The sequence below is a fragment of the Rhagoletis pomonella genome, unplaced genomic scaffold (genome assembly GCF_013731165.1).
Source record: "Rhagoletis pomonella isolate Grant_MI unplaced genomic scaffold, Rhpom_1.0 Rhpom_scaffold_00006, whole genome shotgun sequence".
NCBI lineage: Eukaryota > Metazoa > Arthropoda > Insecta > Diptera > Tephritidae > Rhagoletis > Rhagoletis pomonella.
This window is the reverse complement of record NW_023458560.1, coordinates 191,604-204,606: the sequence shown is the minus strand read 5'-3', so window position 1 is coordinate 204,606 and position 13,003 is coordinate 191,604. Positions and strand designations below refer to the sequence as shown.

The 13,003-nt window shown below is 33.5% G+C and overlaps 2 protein-coding genes across 15 annotated transcripts in view; one reads left to right on the top strand and one right to left on the bottom strand.

The window, feature by feature from the left end:
- Nucleotides 1-13,003, top strand: part of LOC118740293 (AT-rich binding protein-like) — a 120,357-nt gene that overhangs the window by 58,707 nt on the left and 48,647 nt on the right. For 2 of the 14 annotated variants that reach the window (XM_036471769.1, XM_036471766.1), the window contains exon 1: nucleotides 2,245-3,144. The exons of 8 other annotated variants lie outside the window; for them this stretch is intronic. The gene's annotated coding sequence lies outside the window, so the exon portion shown is untranslated. Of the gene's footprint in view, nucleotides 1-2,244; nucleotides 3,741-13,003 lie in introns of those variants that run through there. 4 more of the 14 variants (XM_036471761.1, XM_036471756.1, XM_036471758.1 and 1 more) reach the window with 4 other exon arrangements.
- The window catches only part of LOC118740295, an 86,116-nt gene that overhangs the window by 68,309 nt on the left and 4,804 nt on the right, over nucleotides 1-13,003 (bottom strand). The window lies entirely within an intron of this gene.

Here is a 13,003-nt window from a genome sequence, read left to right as displayed (position 1 = left end):
GTCAAATCTGGTCAACATGTGAGTGTCGTAAAGTTTTGGTAAGCACTTGAAATGCTATTAAAATGTCAAAATTTTTTACCGAATCCAAAAAGATGTTTCTTTTGTCCATTAATAATAACTTAAAAATACTTTCTGTTAAGAAGTTTACTTGAAAATATGTGTATACATATTTATGTTAAATGAAGTACATGTGTACGTGGAATCAATTTATAAAAGTGTAAAATACGTAAATGTGTGTACATAAACAAGAAAACTTTCTCATGAATACTCATGAATCATTGGTCTTGAAGGGAATGTACTAAGCAAATATATGAGCAAATTAAAAAGTTGATACAACTTATAGTCGAAGAGTACAGTTTTCGTATAGATTTCGCATTGAATGAAAAATTTCATTTCCCAACACTGGCCTCTCATACTGCCAGCTTTGGTTGATTACTCATTGCATCCGTTACTTTTCTATGTTGCGTGCTTTTAGGCGCAAAAGAATAAATTGTATCAGTGCATTTCACAGTCTTATTTATAGATAATGAAAAAAATGCTTGGACTTCCACTTTGAAAACCCCGCGCAATATACCTTTTGGTTATTTCAGCAAATTTTTCGTATTGCTCTGCACTCTAAAAAAATTTTGTTTAAATTCCCGCATATTAAGATAGGTAACCAGTTTCCTCTCTTAATGACTGCAAATTTACACACCGTGTTAATTAAATTAAAAACTGCTTGCTTACTTTTACTTATCATATGTGTTTCGTAGAACAAATTTCAAATTTGTTTTTTGAGTTCTAAAAATTTATTGTTCACAATTTCACAGTTTACACATAAAAAATGTTTAAAATTTCCTCTAACAAATTGTTTAAGTTTACGCATATAAAGAGGTAACCAGTTTCTTCTCCTAGTGTCTGCAAAAATAAACACTGTCTGTTTACTTTTACATGACAAATTTGTCACGTAGAGAAAAACTACACACAAACTGTTTAAAGATGAGTAAATATTAGCACTTAGCATTAGCGCACACAAGGGGTGGGTTTTGGGGTTCAAACCCCCTCCCCCAAAGCTCATAACCTCAATTACAAACTGTATCTTAAAGCTTAGAATCCAGCTCTCAAGAAAACCACAAGAAATATTTCTTATTATTTCTGTTGCTTGAAAAAGCTAATTTTCTTGGAGAAATAAATAAAAGAGCATTTTTTTCTTGAGAGCTGCAAACTGATTTAAGAAATTTTGATAGAAGAAAATTTCTTTTCCATTTCTTGTGCGTCATTTTGTAAGAATTTTTCGTTTTTCTTGAGAGCTCTTTAAAGTTTACCTGCGAATGAAAACATTGTCCTAAAAATATGCAATGCATACTCACTTACTGTTGCTTTTTACACTTTACAGCCTAAAAAAGTTAACGACTGATATGTACTTATTAAGCATTCGAAGATTTAATTTGCTAGCTTAGAATTCGTTGCACCTAAATGAGCTACATGATTAAAATACAAGTTCAGTTAAGTTTAAGAAATCGACGAAAAGTGTAAAAATTTCATGGAATTATTTAATTTATTTATATTAAAATTCTGTTGTAAAATTTTGTACTACTTTTGAAAGTTGAGTGCATCTTGTGTTTATAGAACTTTTTATTAAACAAGTAATTTTTAAGAAAAATGCAAAACCGACATCGATTCTCATATACAAATTTAGGAGTACCGTTAATTTTTTCATGATTCAATGATCGGATATAAACCAAATTACGGAACTACCCTTAAGGTACCATTTTTCCGGTAAAAAAAAAGAATTATTATAATCGGTTCACGCGGTCCAAAGTTATGTGGTGGCATATATAAAAGAAGAAAAAATACTCCGAAGAATTGATAACCTCCCCTTTTTTGAAGCCGGTTGAAAATGTTTGAGTTCTTTGCAAATTTTATGTAAATAAAATGCAGTTTATGAAACTTTAAAAAGTTTATTTATTTATTACATACTGTACATAAAACTTGCATAAATGTATTTTAAAGAACGTATTATCTGAAGCGAATTTTCATTATTTTCTGATGATATATATTTAGAAGTATAAGCCCCGTTCTCTGTCAACAAATTTGCAACTTAGAAAAACGGAACTACGATCGAAATGTAGAGTAGGTAGGTATAATCGTAAATTTCGAAGATTGATCGAAACGAAACGGAACGCAGAATACCAAAGTTTCCAAACCGAAAAAATTTCGATTCGAGTCGAAATGCAGAATAGGGCTGGTTAACTCATTTAATCTAATTTTTTTTATATAGCTCTAAGTTTGTTAAATTTTTTTTTTATTTATTTAAGAACGATAGATAATATAAAATATCCCATGGTTAGTAATGATGACATCGTAATACACGAAAATAATGCAGTGTCAAGATCGATTAACTGACATATGGCAGTGTAAGATAGAATCGGATCAGTAAACTGAAGTGAACGGAGGCCAAAACTTATGAAGGCTTTTTGTACCCGCTCAATCCTTTCAATATGGCAATTGTGGTATGGTCTCCGGATACGGACAGCATATTCTAGTTTAGAACGGACGAGAGATTTAAAAAGTAATTTTTACGTACGTCGTTAAATTTCGGAGATCCCATTCACGTTGTATGATCATGAGACATTTTTTTTTTGTATAATTGCCGGCATGCGTGAATATTTAGTTGGCCTGTAATATATTTCCACTACCTTTCCCAATAAGAAACACACCACTGTATGTTGGATAGTAAGTACCTCCTGCCCTGTGCTAGTAAGAATCTATGTAAACACATTTGTTTGTAAGGCGCGCGGCGGCGCAGCCGCCGATTAGTGTGAGTGCACTAAATTGAGCGTCAATCATTCTTATACATATATTTGCCACTTCTACGTTCTCATCTCCGTCTCAGAGCAGCAGCGCTGACTGTGGTGGTGGCGGCAGCAGCGGTAATGGCAGCAATAGCAATGAGTTCTCTTCACTTCTCTCCACCTCATTCGGTTCAGTTGAGTTCAGTCTACGCACCTTAGCTCGTCGTCTCACCTCCGCCGACGTATTTCGTTCTATTCAAATTTTTTCTTCCTTGTTTTAGCTTGCTGCTAAAGTTCTTCCCCTCTATATCAAGTTAATTCAAAAATTGTTCTTCAATGGCGTCCCATTAAGAAACATATTTAAAAAAGTGTAAAGTTCCAAAAGAATATGTTAGAATTTGCCAAATTCATTTTACATATTAACATTTTATGTACATACATATGTACATGTATAAAATATTTGGTGAAAAAATACATGAGAAGACAATATGTTTGCTAATTCTAATGCGAATACATATATAGTGTAAAGTGCAACATTTGGGTATGAGAAAAGGAATTTTCAAAATTAAGTGACCGTATTCAACATGGAATGTGAGATTATTACAATTCTTTTTAAGTGAAGCGCATAAATAATCAAAATTATTTACACAAGTACATATGTATGCATATACATAGATGTAAGAAAATTAAAATGTACTGAGAATACGACTTATTAACATCATCGTGTCATTCTGGTAATTGTAAATATGTATCAGGTATTAAGTGCTTACATTAGTGTGTGAGTGGGTAAATCTTCGGCTGCGAAGCAATCGAATTGGGGAAGCAACGAACAAGCGAGTTTGTGAGCGAGCAGGCAGCAGAAGGCAGGGTTGTATTTATGCGGGAAAATGATATAAGCTTTGAAACAGGGCTGACAAAGTAGGTACAGTTGTACCGTTTTCCGACGTTTGCAGTATTTTACAATAGGTACAATCATGCTTTGATGCGGTTGCAGATGCAGTTTTCGTTTTTTTCTTTACTTGTAGAAATGAGAAGAGCTTTGCTTTAATTTTGCAGAATTCTAAAGAAAAGTGTAAAATGTAAGAAAATACGGTAAAAGTGTACTTTAGCGGAAGTAGGCCAAAATTGATGAAAAAAATTCAAGAGGGGTATCAATCGAAGCGTTTTAATGCGAACAACAATAATCTGAGAGTGGAAATTCTCATTTTTAATTCATTAAAGAGTTGTTCGCAAAAAACACTTGCACTTTTCGCACTATGTTATGATGAATTTGACGCAAATAAATGGAGTAAATGAACTCAACTGAACACATATTCATTAGTTTTTATACATTTGTGATGTTTTAAGTGTACACTTTCGCGAAATTCTGTATTTAATAGCAATATTCCGATGGTGAAAATCCGCACAACAATCTTGCGTAGTTAATATAAATAACGGGAAATATAAATAACAGGAAAACTAGTGTTGCCACTCTATTAAAAATAAAATGGAACTAAATTGCTGCTGCCACTCTATTAAAAAAGTTTTCGTGCATCCAACTCCTTTTGCGTAGGCGGCCTTCGGCCGCGCTTAGAGATTATAACCCTCACAACGTAGAATTCTCCTTTCTGTGTTGCCAAAGAAAAGGGGCAGAACACCTTTTGCAGAGAACACCTTTCTGCGTAGGCGGCCTTCGGCCGCGCTTAGAGATTATAACCCTCACTACGTAGAATTCTCCTTTCTGCGTGCGAAGAAAAGGAACAGAAATCCCCTTTTCACAAAAGTATATTTCTTGTGCATTATTTGGGTGTTTTTAAAGTTGAAATACAAACTGTATTAATAGAGTTGCAGCACCATTTATATTAACTACACAAGATTGTTGTGCGGATTTTCACCATCGGAATATTGCTATTAAGTACAGAATTTCGCGAAAAAGTACACTTAAAACATCACAAATGTATAAAAACTAATAAATACGTATTAAATTGAGTTCATTTATTCCATTCATTTGCGTGAAATTCATCAAAACATAGTGCGGAAAGTACAAGTGTTTTTTGCAAATAACTCTTTAATGAATTAAAAATGTTAAGACGCCTCGATTGATACCACTCGAACTTTTTCCGTCCATTTTTACCTGCTTTCGCTAAAGTGCACTACTACCGAAAATACTTGGTATTGATCGTTTTTCATGCGGCTTATCGTAAAACAACAAAAACCTGCTTATTTTTGATTGGTTTGAATAGGTATCCAGTATACCATAACAAAGGGAAGGGAATAGATTTAAGCTGGTATTCTGAAGCTGAGTTCCAAGTTGGTATATTGCAAAGCATCAGCCTCCTTTATTTCTAAACTATAACTGATGGAAATATTCAATATGCGCAACCATGTTCAAATGCCAAATTGGAACTTAGTTGCGCAAATTGGTCATTTCCATCAGTTATAGTTTAGAAATGAAAAAGGCTGATGCTTTGCAATATACCAACTTGGAACTCAGCCCATTTGACGAAGCGAACGGTTTGGCGAACACTTCAAATCTGCATTAATAGTGTTCGCTTGTACAAGCTTTATGTGTATTCACCAAACCGTTCGGGGAGTGTGTCACGAAGTTTTTGTAACCCAGACGTAAAAAAACTAGACAAAATATATATTTACTTTGATTAGTAAAGTTTACTTTTAACACTGCCTTTTCTAAACACTTCTTTCTAAATTGTAAAAATCTGTATTAATATCGGTTAGTTTTAAGGTACTTTAAAGCTTCCATTGTACATATGGTGACCATATTTATGAGAGCCGAATAGGGACAAAAAAGTGTTTAAATTTTTTCCACACAGTTTTCCCTGAAACAGTATCCTCATAGTAATAATAATAATAATAGATTGGCGCTTACACATATGTTAGTGTTTGGCCGAGCTTCTCCTCCGATTTGTGACGTGCGCCTTGATGTGGTCACACAAAGGGGAGTGCCCTACAGTTTTATCGTTCCCACGACAGTCGGGTCTACGTAACCGGAACGACCCTGATTTATATCTGGCCAAGGACTGTCACTCCAGCAACACTCCCCAAAAAGTCTTTGGGGAATTTGTATGCTGCTACAACAACAACAACCTACAGTTTTATACCGACTCCGAACGGCGATTGTATTTTTATGAGAAGCGGTTTTTCATGGCAGAAGTACACTCGGAGATTTGCCAATGCCTCTTGAGGGGAGACCGCGGTTAAGAAAAAACCTTTTTTCAAAATTTTTTATTCTTTTTTGATGTTGCTTTGAACCCAGACGCTGCGGTGTGGAAGCGCGCACTGCTTACCACTACACCACAGCGGCCACCTTATAGTAACACCGCAAATTTGTAGGATAATTTTCTCGACATTTTTACCCTGTAAAATTTGTTTAAAAAACTCGTTAAATTTTAGTATAATTTAGTGCAATTTTAAGTCGGTAAGGCTTACCACTAATTTTTGGCATTTTTTTTTTTTGACGGTGTTACGCATTTTTTTCATACAAAGTATGTTCGACCATTGTTTTTGAAAGAGAAACAAATGAGCAGCACTTTCACTCGCACTTTACTATACTCAATTTTAATGAGTTACAAAACTGTAAAACAAATTTTTTTCTAATGATTCTAATTAAAGAGTTTGAAATTTTGGCGAAACATTGCAGAATTAATTTTTATAGTTTTTTGCACAAAGTTGGAAATTTGGTATTATATGGTTTTTGTTAGGAAAAGAGCTTTACTTTCATAAAATAAATAATAAGCATTAAATAAACTAAGGAAGAATAGCCAAAATTTGCTAAAATGTCGATTCCTAATTACTATTTTGGCCAGTGTATGTATTCCTCGATTCGAATCACAGGCATTCAGATTAGAAAATAATAATGCCGAATTTCCACTAGGCATTGAAATGACAGAAAATATATGCCATTTAAAAAAATGCCATGTGGAAATGAACTTAAAGAAAATTTTTTTAACGTAATGACACGAATATTTTTTAATGCCCCACTTTGTCATTTGTCATTTTTGCCATTTAATGCCTAGTGGCATTATAAAGAAAAGAAAATTACGATCATCAACCAACATCACTTAAAACTCGTTCATAGGAATGCCATTTTAATGAGCTGTTAAGGCGTCGGAACACCGATACGGGAAAAATACAGGAAATTAAAAGATATACAGAACATTTGGCATCCCGTATAAAATTAATAAATTACCGGGACAATGGGTCAAAAAAATGACTTTCCCGTATAATACATTACGGATGGTCACCGTTATTATACATATCGCTAATTTACTTCAATAGTAGGCGTGTTTTATTTGACAAGAAATTTAAGCTCTTAGCTTATTTTGTATGGAAGACTTAGACTCCGTTCAAATTGACGAGCTAAACATGTTAAATGGGCTTAAACCAGTTAAATGAACAAAACATGTTCATAAACAAGTTAAATCGCATGCAATTGTTGGAAAATTGAACCAGTTAAATCATTTAACTCGTTTGAAAACCAGTTCAGCGCAGAGTTGTATCAGAAAGCTTTCTGCTCCGGCCAATCAGAAAGACCCAAAAGCTTTCATTTGACACGCCAATGTTCAAAAAATTTATATTCTGAAAAATATTAAAAATAAAAATTATCAAAAAATATCAAAATTGTATGCATGTCTTCCCGCCAAAAAAGAGGCCAAGGCGGTAATTAGTTATTTCCCATGAGGTCTCATCGTACGCGGAGATAAATATTGCATACGAACTAAACATTTTGAAGTCTCTAAGTAATCCGTATGCGTTAATATCATGAAGCAGACATTCGCACAAAACAAATTGAAACACAAAAACTTGATTTTTCAATTCCTTGAAGTAATTTCAAATGTAATTGTTTTTTTTTTTCAATTCCATTACAAGGAATTTCATAATGTAATTGGAATAAATTACGTGCTAGTAATGTAATTTGTTTTTCCAATTCCTTTGAAAGGAATTGAAAATGTATTGTTTTTTTTTTAATTCCATTACCTGGAATTCCAAGAGCACTTTAGTTTTTTCAATTACTCAAAGGAATTGTAAAAGTAATCGAGAAACTGAAAGCTCATTCACGAATGTAGAATGTGGAATTTTTGTTGTGGTCAAAGATTAAAATCGAAAGCACACATTGGACATCTTCTATGTATATCAATAGATATATATAAAAATGTTGTGTTCGTATGTCACGGTCATCAAAACCCGAGAACGGCTGAACCGATTTGAATAATTTTTTTTTTTTATTATTTTTTTTATTATTTATTTTTTTTATTATTCGTTATAATACCAGAACCAATGATATCGCAAAAATTTGGAGGGTTGCCACCTATTTTAAAATGTTTAAACCCAATTGATAAAATTAATGAATTATTACAATATGAGTATCAAGTTAAAGAGGTTTAAGAAAGATAACTGTTGGAAGTATTTTTGACGAGGGTTGCCACCTATTTGAAAATTTTAACTCAGTCAAATTGATAAAATAAATGAAATATTGCCATGTGGGTGTCAAACTAAAGAGTTTTAAGAAGGCTTACTGCCGAAAATATGTTTGAGGAGGGTTGCCATCTGTTTGAAAATTTAACTAAATGACTTTTATAAAATAAATAAAATATTACAATATGGGTATCAAAGTAAAGTGTTGGAAATATTTTTGAGAGGGGCTGCCACCTATTTGGAAATTGTAACTCAGTTAAATTGATAAAGTAAATGAAATGTTGACATGTGGGTGTCAAACTAAAGAGTTTTAAAAAGGCTTACAGTCTACCATGAACACTTCCAGAGATATGCAATACGAAAAGTTCGGTTTATATGGGAGGTGCCACGCCCCATTCTCCAACCATGCAAATTTTTCTCCATGAGTATGAAATTTATCCCCATACCCAGTTCTAGTCCTCTACCACAAATATATGCAGTTTGAAAAATTCGGTTTGTATGGGAGGTGCCACGCCCCCTTTCTATATCGAAACTTTTTTTAGCCTATAACCATCCTTGGAAAGTCTGCAGTAGATTCCGAAATTTCAAAAAAATCGGTACGGCCTTTCTCGAGCATTGCGAACAGAAAAAAACGCCTTTCAAAATATATATTGGTATAGACTAGCCAATATCTGCTGCTTTTGCGGCTTAAAGCACTACTAACGATGAAAATCGATGGATAAATAAACAAGTTTGCAAGGGTTAAGTGAAAGTGCAATAATTTTTTGTATGAAATACTAGCAGGAAATAATGTTACTCATACGCCATGTCGTCAATGACCGTATGACCATGTTAAAGTTTGCATTTTTTTCATTCGCAATGAAGACTTAAAATGAAAATAACTTGACTAAATGACTTTATCTAAAAACACGTTATACAGATCCGTAACATAGTACTTAAAATTTACTTTACGTCTCTCAGAATTTTTTTGTAATTTTAGCGTCGTTATCGTGTTATCATCAAACTTGAGCCATAGCAATGACATTTGTTTATCAAACTCTTAGGAGGTAGGATCTCCAGTCCAACAGGGCTCGTAATTCCAGCGGACTTTATCCTCATTTGTAACGCAGGATACCAGTAAGAGTACTTCAAAGGCTCCAGAAGGTACGCCCTTTTGGGTAGAATTAAGGGCACCGTAATATACACAATTAAGTCAGTGCATTTTTATAGATACGCAGAGATTAGTCCAAGAGAACACCAGTGCTCAAGGCAGCAAAAGTCCGGCCGGGTTATGCCTGCTTTGACATTTATGGGTCTCATCTGCCGCGAAGCGCGTTCGCGGTAGGATCTGGAAAATTTAACCGTTACCCTATAAACTGAACAGCTACAGTTTAAGTTATTCAGTTTTCTTAAAGTCCAATTAGTAATACTACTTAGGTATAAGTTCTTTATTCAAGGCAGTTCGCAACCAAGAAATTTAACAAAGCTATTGCAATTCAACAGTAAAAAAACATTTTTTTTGATACATTTTTCGATTACTTTTTAAATTACTTTGAGGAATGGAATTCGAAAAAAATCAATTACATTTTCAATTCCTTTCAAAGGAATTGGAAAAAAAAATTACATTTTCAATTCCTTTCAAAAGAATTGAAATAAAAAAAATTACATTACTAGCACGTAATTTATTCCAATCACAATATGAAATTCCTTGTAATGGAATTAAAGAAAAAAACAATTCCATTTGAAATTACTTCAAGGAATTGAGAAAGTAATCGATTCCTTTGGCGTGAAATAAAGGAATTGAATCCTAAATACAATTACTGAGGAATGTAATTGTAATTGTAATGTAATTGCATTTACCCAGCTCTGTATATTGGGCTAGAGGCATTGCCATTCAGCATTAGAAAGTTTTATGCTTCAGCCAATCAGAAAGAGGCAAAAACTTGCTTTGAATAACGTTCAAAATTTATATTCCCTAAAATATTAAAAATTAAAATTTTTCAAAAAATATCAAAATTGTATGCATGTCTGCTTGCCATAAAAGAAGTAATTGCGATAATTGGTTATTTCCCATTATGCCTCATTGCCGGCAGAGAAAAGCAGCGCTAACGAATTAAATGCTGGGTTATGCAAGACTTGTGCTGGTTTCTCCAACTCAACTTAACTTAGGTTAGCCAATTTTTTAGACTTAGTCAAGAATAAGCTGTGTAAAAAGTAGGCTAACTTTTGACTTAAGTCTAAAAAATGGCTAAACTAAGTTAAGTTGAGTTGGAGAAACCAGCCCTTAGACTTGACTTGACTTACCTAGAAACTTAGAAACGATTATCCAGCGTGTCATCTATTACATGTTCTCTTTATTTTGATCCTCAGCACTTGTATTTGTACACGTAAAATTGTAAATGTTTAATTTGGTATTTTACTCCAAAATGGATGCCAAATTACCATTATCAAATTGTAATTGTTTTTATTCTATTTTCTGTCTTTATTGAAAATTTGTTTTTCGATTGCCAGATGAATTAGATTTATACAAAAAATTATATATGTGAGGCATATTTGTAGGTATTGTATTCATTGCATGGATTCGCAGGTAACAATTAACAACAACAACAACAATCAAAACAACAATTTGCAACAATTAATCAAAAAAGAGGTGAAAAGCTAATTTCTACCTGAGGATGTACACACAGAACTGAAACTAGTGGTTGAACGAATATAATCCGCTGAGACGTACCTAACTATGAATCATCGACGATTTAACACGGCTATAAATAGTGACAAACAAACAGAAAGTATTCAGAACGAAAAGTGACACTGAAGATGGCACAACGCCGAAACCGGTTTGTCTCCAAACCAAATTTGACAAGGGATGACGGAAAATCGTTCCACATTACATCACACTCCTACCCTGTCGGAAACACCAACAACGAAAATCAAGTCTTAAGTCTTGCATAACTGAGTTTTAAGAATTTTTAAGTCTTAACAGGTCTATTCTGCGCTGGTAATAAAAATTTTGTAACCGGTAAATAAAGTTCCTGTAAATTTTTAAACCCTTTTCGCATTCTGTGTAGTCTTATAATCAGTAAATTTTGTTACCATCTCATAAACAGGTAACAAAATATTTCCCCGTGAAATATGCAATGCTAGAAATTCCACAATTCTTCATAGCTGAATTGCTGAATATTTTAACTGGATAACCATCGTACATAGAACCGCGGTGACCAGAACTGGTAACATTTTTTGGTAATAAAATTTTCCGGTTACAAAATCTTCGGTAACGTTCAGAATAGACCCGTATTTTTTACGAAATCCACTTTTTTCGCAACTTTGTTCTACAACCCATAATGCATCACCTGTTCAAATATTACGGCTTAAATCCCAAAAGCAACCCCAAAAATTTACTGTAAATTTTATCGTATGTGACAATGCATTTTTTCTTGTGGGCGAAATTATCGTATGTCCTAAGAAACTACAACGCAGAGACCTTACAAAAAAAAAAAACTTGTGTTTAGTTATACTTCTCAATTATCTCAGCAAATCAAAACTTTCGTATTAATAGTGATAGCGAAAGCAGAGAAAAATACAAAGGACTCTTTCCTGTAAAATTTGGTTATTGTAACATACGATAATTTTGCGCAAAGGGGTCGATATAGAGTTCTTACATTTTCAGAAGTGTTATGTAAAGATGTGAAACAATAACAAAATCTTAACAACTGTCGCAAAATAATGTGGTTGTTCTTGCTTGCCGGGTTATCAGGTTGTCTGGTTAAAAATAATTTTTCTGTAGTGTATTTTATTGTTGTACAACGACAAAATACACAACAGAAAAATTATTTTTAACCAGATAACCAGCCTATATGGTTATGTGGTTATAGTTTTTATTCAGTTTACAACAATAAAATACACTACACAATAAATATTGTTAACCAGATAACCTGATAACCAGGCTAGCGTGAACAACCTAAATGTTTCTTCACGACAAATACAACTCCTTGTGAATTGCCTAATTGTTCGGCATTTTCGGCCGAAGGCCGAAGCCGAAGATGAAACATCAGCCAAATAGGCCGAATACCGAAGCCAGGTCGAAACTTTGGTCGGACACTAATAGATAGATAAATAGTTGAATACACTGCGACCAGTATTGCGGTTGTCAAACACACAGTATACAGTAATCCAGATAGACACAACAAAAAATGTAAATATGCTTATTTGACAATTTGTTGGAATGTATTGGATGAAATTTTTTCACAGTTGTCGTTTTCGTTAACCCAAATGAAATTCGATTTCAATAATTTCTTATAGTGCCAAATATTTTCAAGTCACATAAAATAAAATAACGAGAAAAACCAGATTCCAAGCAACTCAGGCGTGAAGCGTAAGCGATTATGAGAAGTTCCTACATAAGTCATACCCAGTTCTGGAGCGCAACTGTTACTACGTTTATGCGACAGAATTCATGAATTCTTCATTTCGTGAATTCAAAAGTGGTCCCGTTTATGCATAGCTAAAGAGCTTTGAAAAACTGGCAACGCACTAGCGAGGAAATAAACAGTAGGGTTGAGGCTTTTTTGGCCTTCTTTTGAATTTGAAAAACCTGTTGGTACTAGGAAATGAACCATATTGCATTTAAATTGGTATTAATATATTTCCATTTTAATCTATTTGAATTTATTTTATATTTGAACAATTCCACGTAAAGTTTCCAGTGTTGTAAATCCTGTTTATGCCACTCATGCTTTTTAATCTAAAAACATCATAACCCTAGTAAACAGCTGTTTGTGGAACGTGCCGGACTTGCACTTCACGATTTCATGAAATGATGCCGAATTCATGGTTAATTT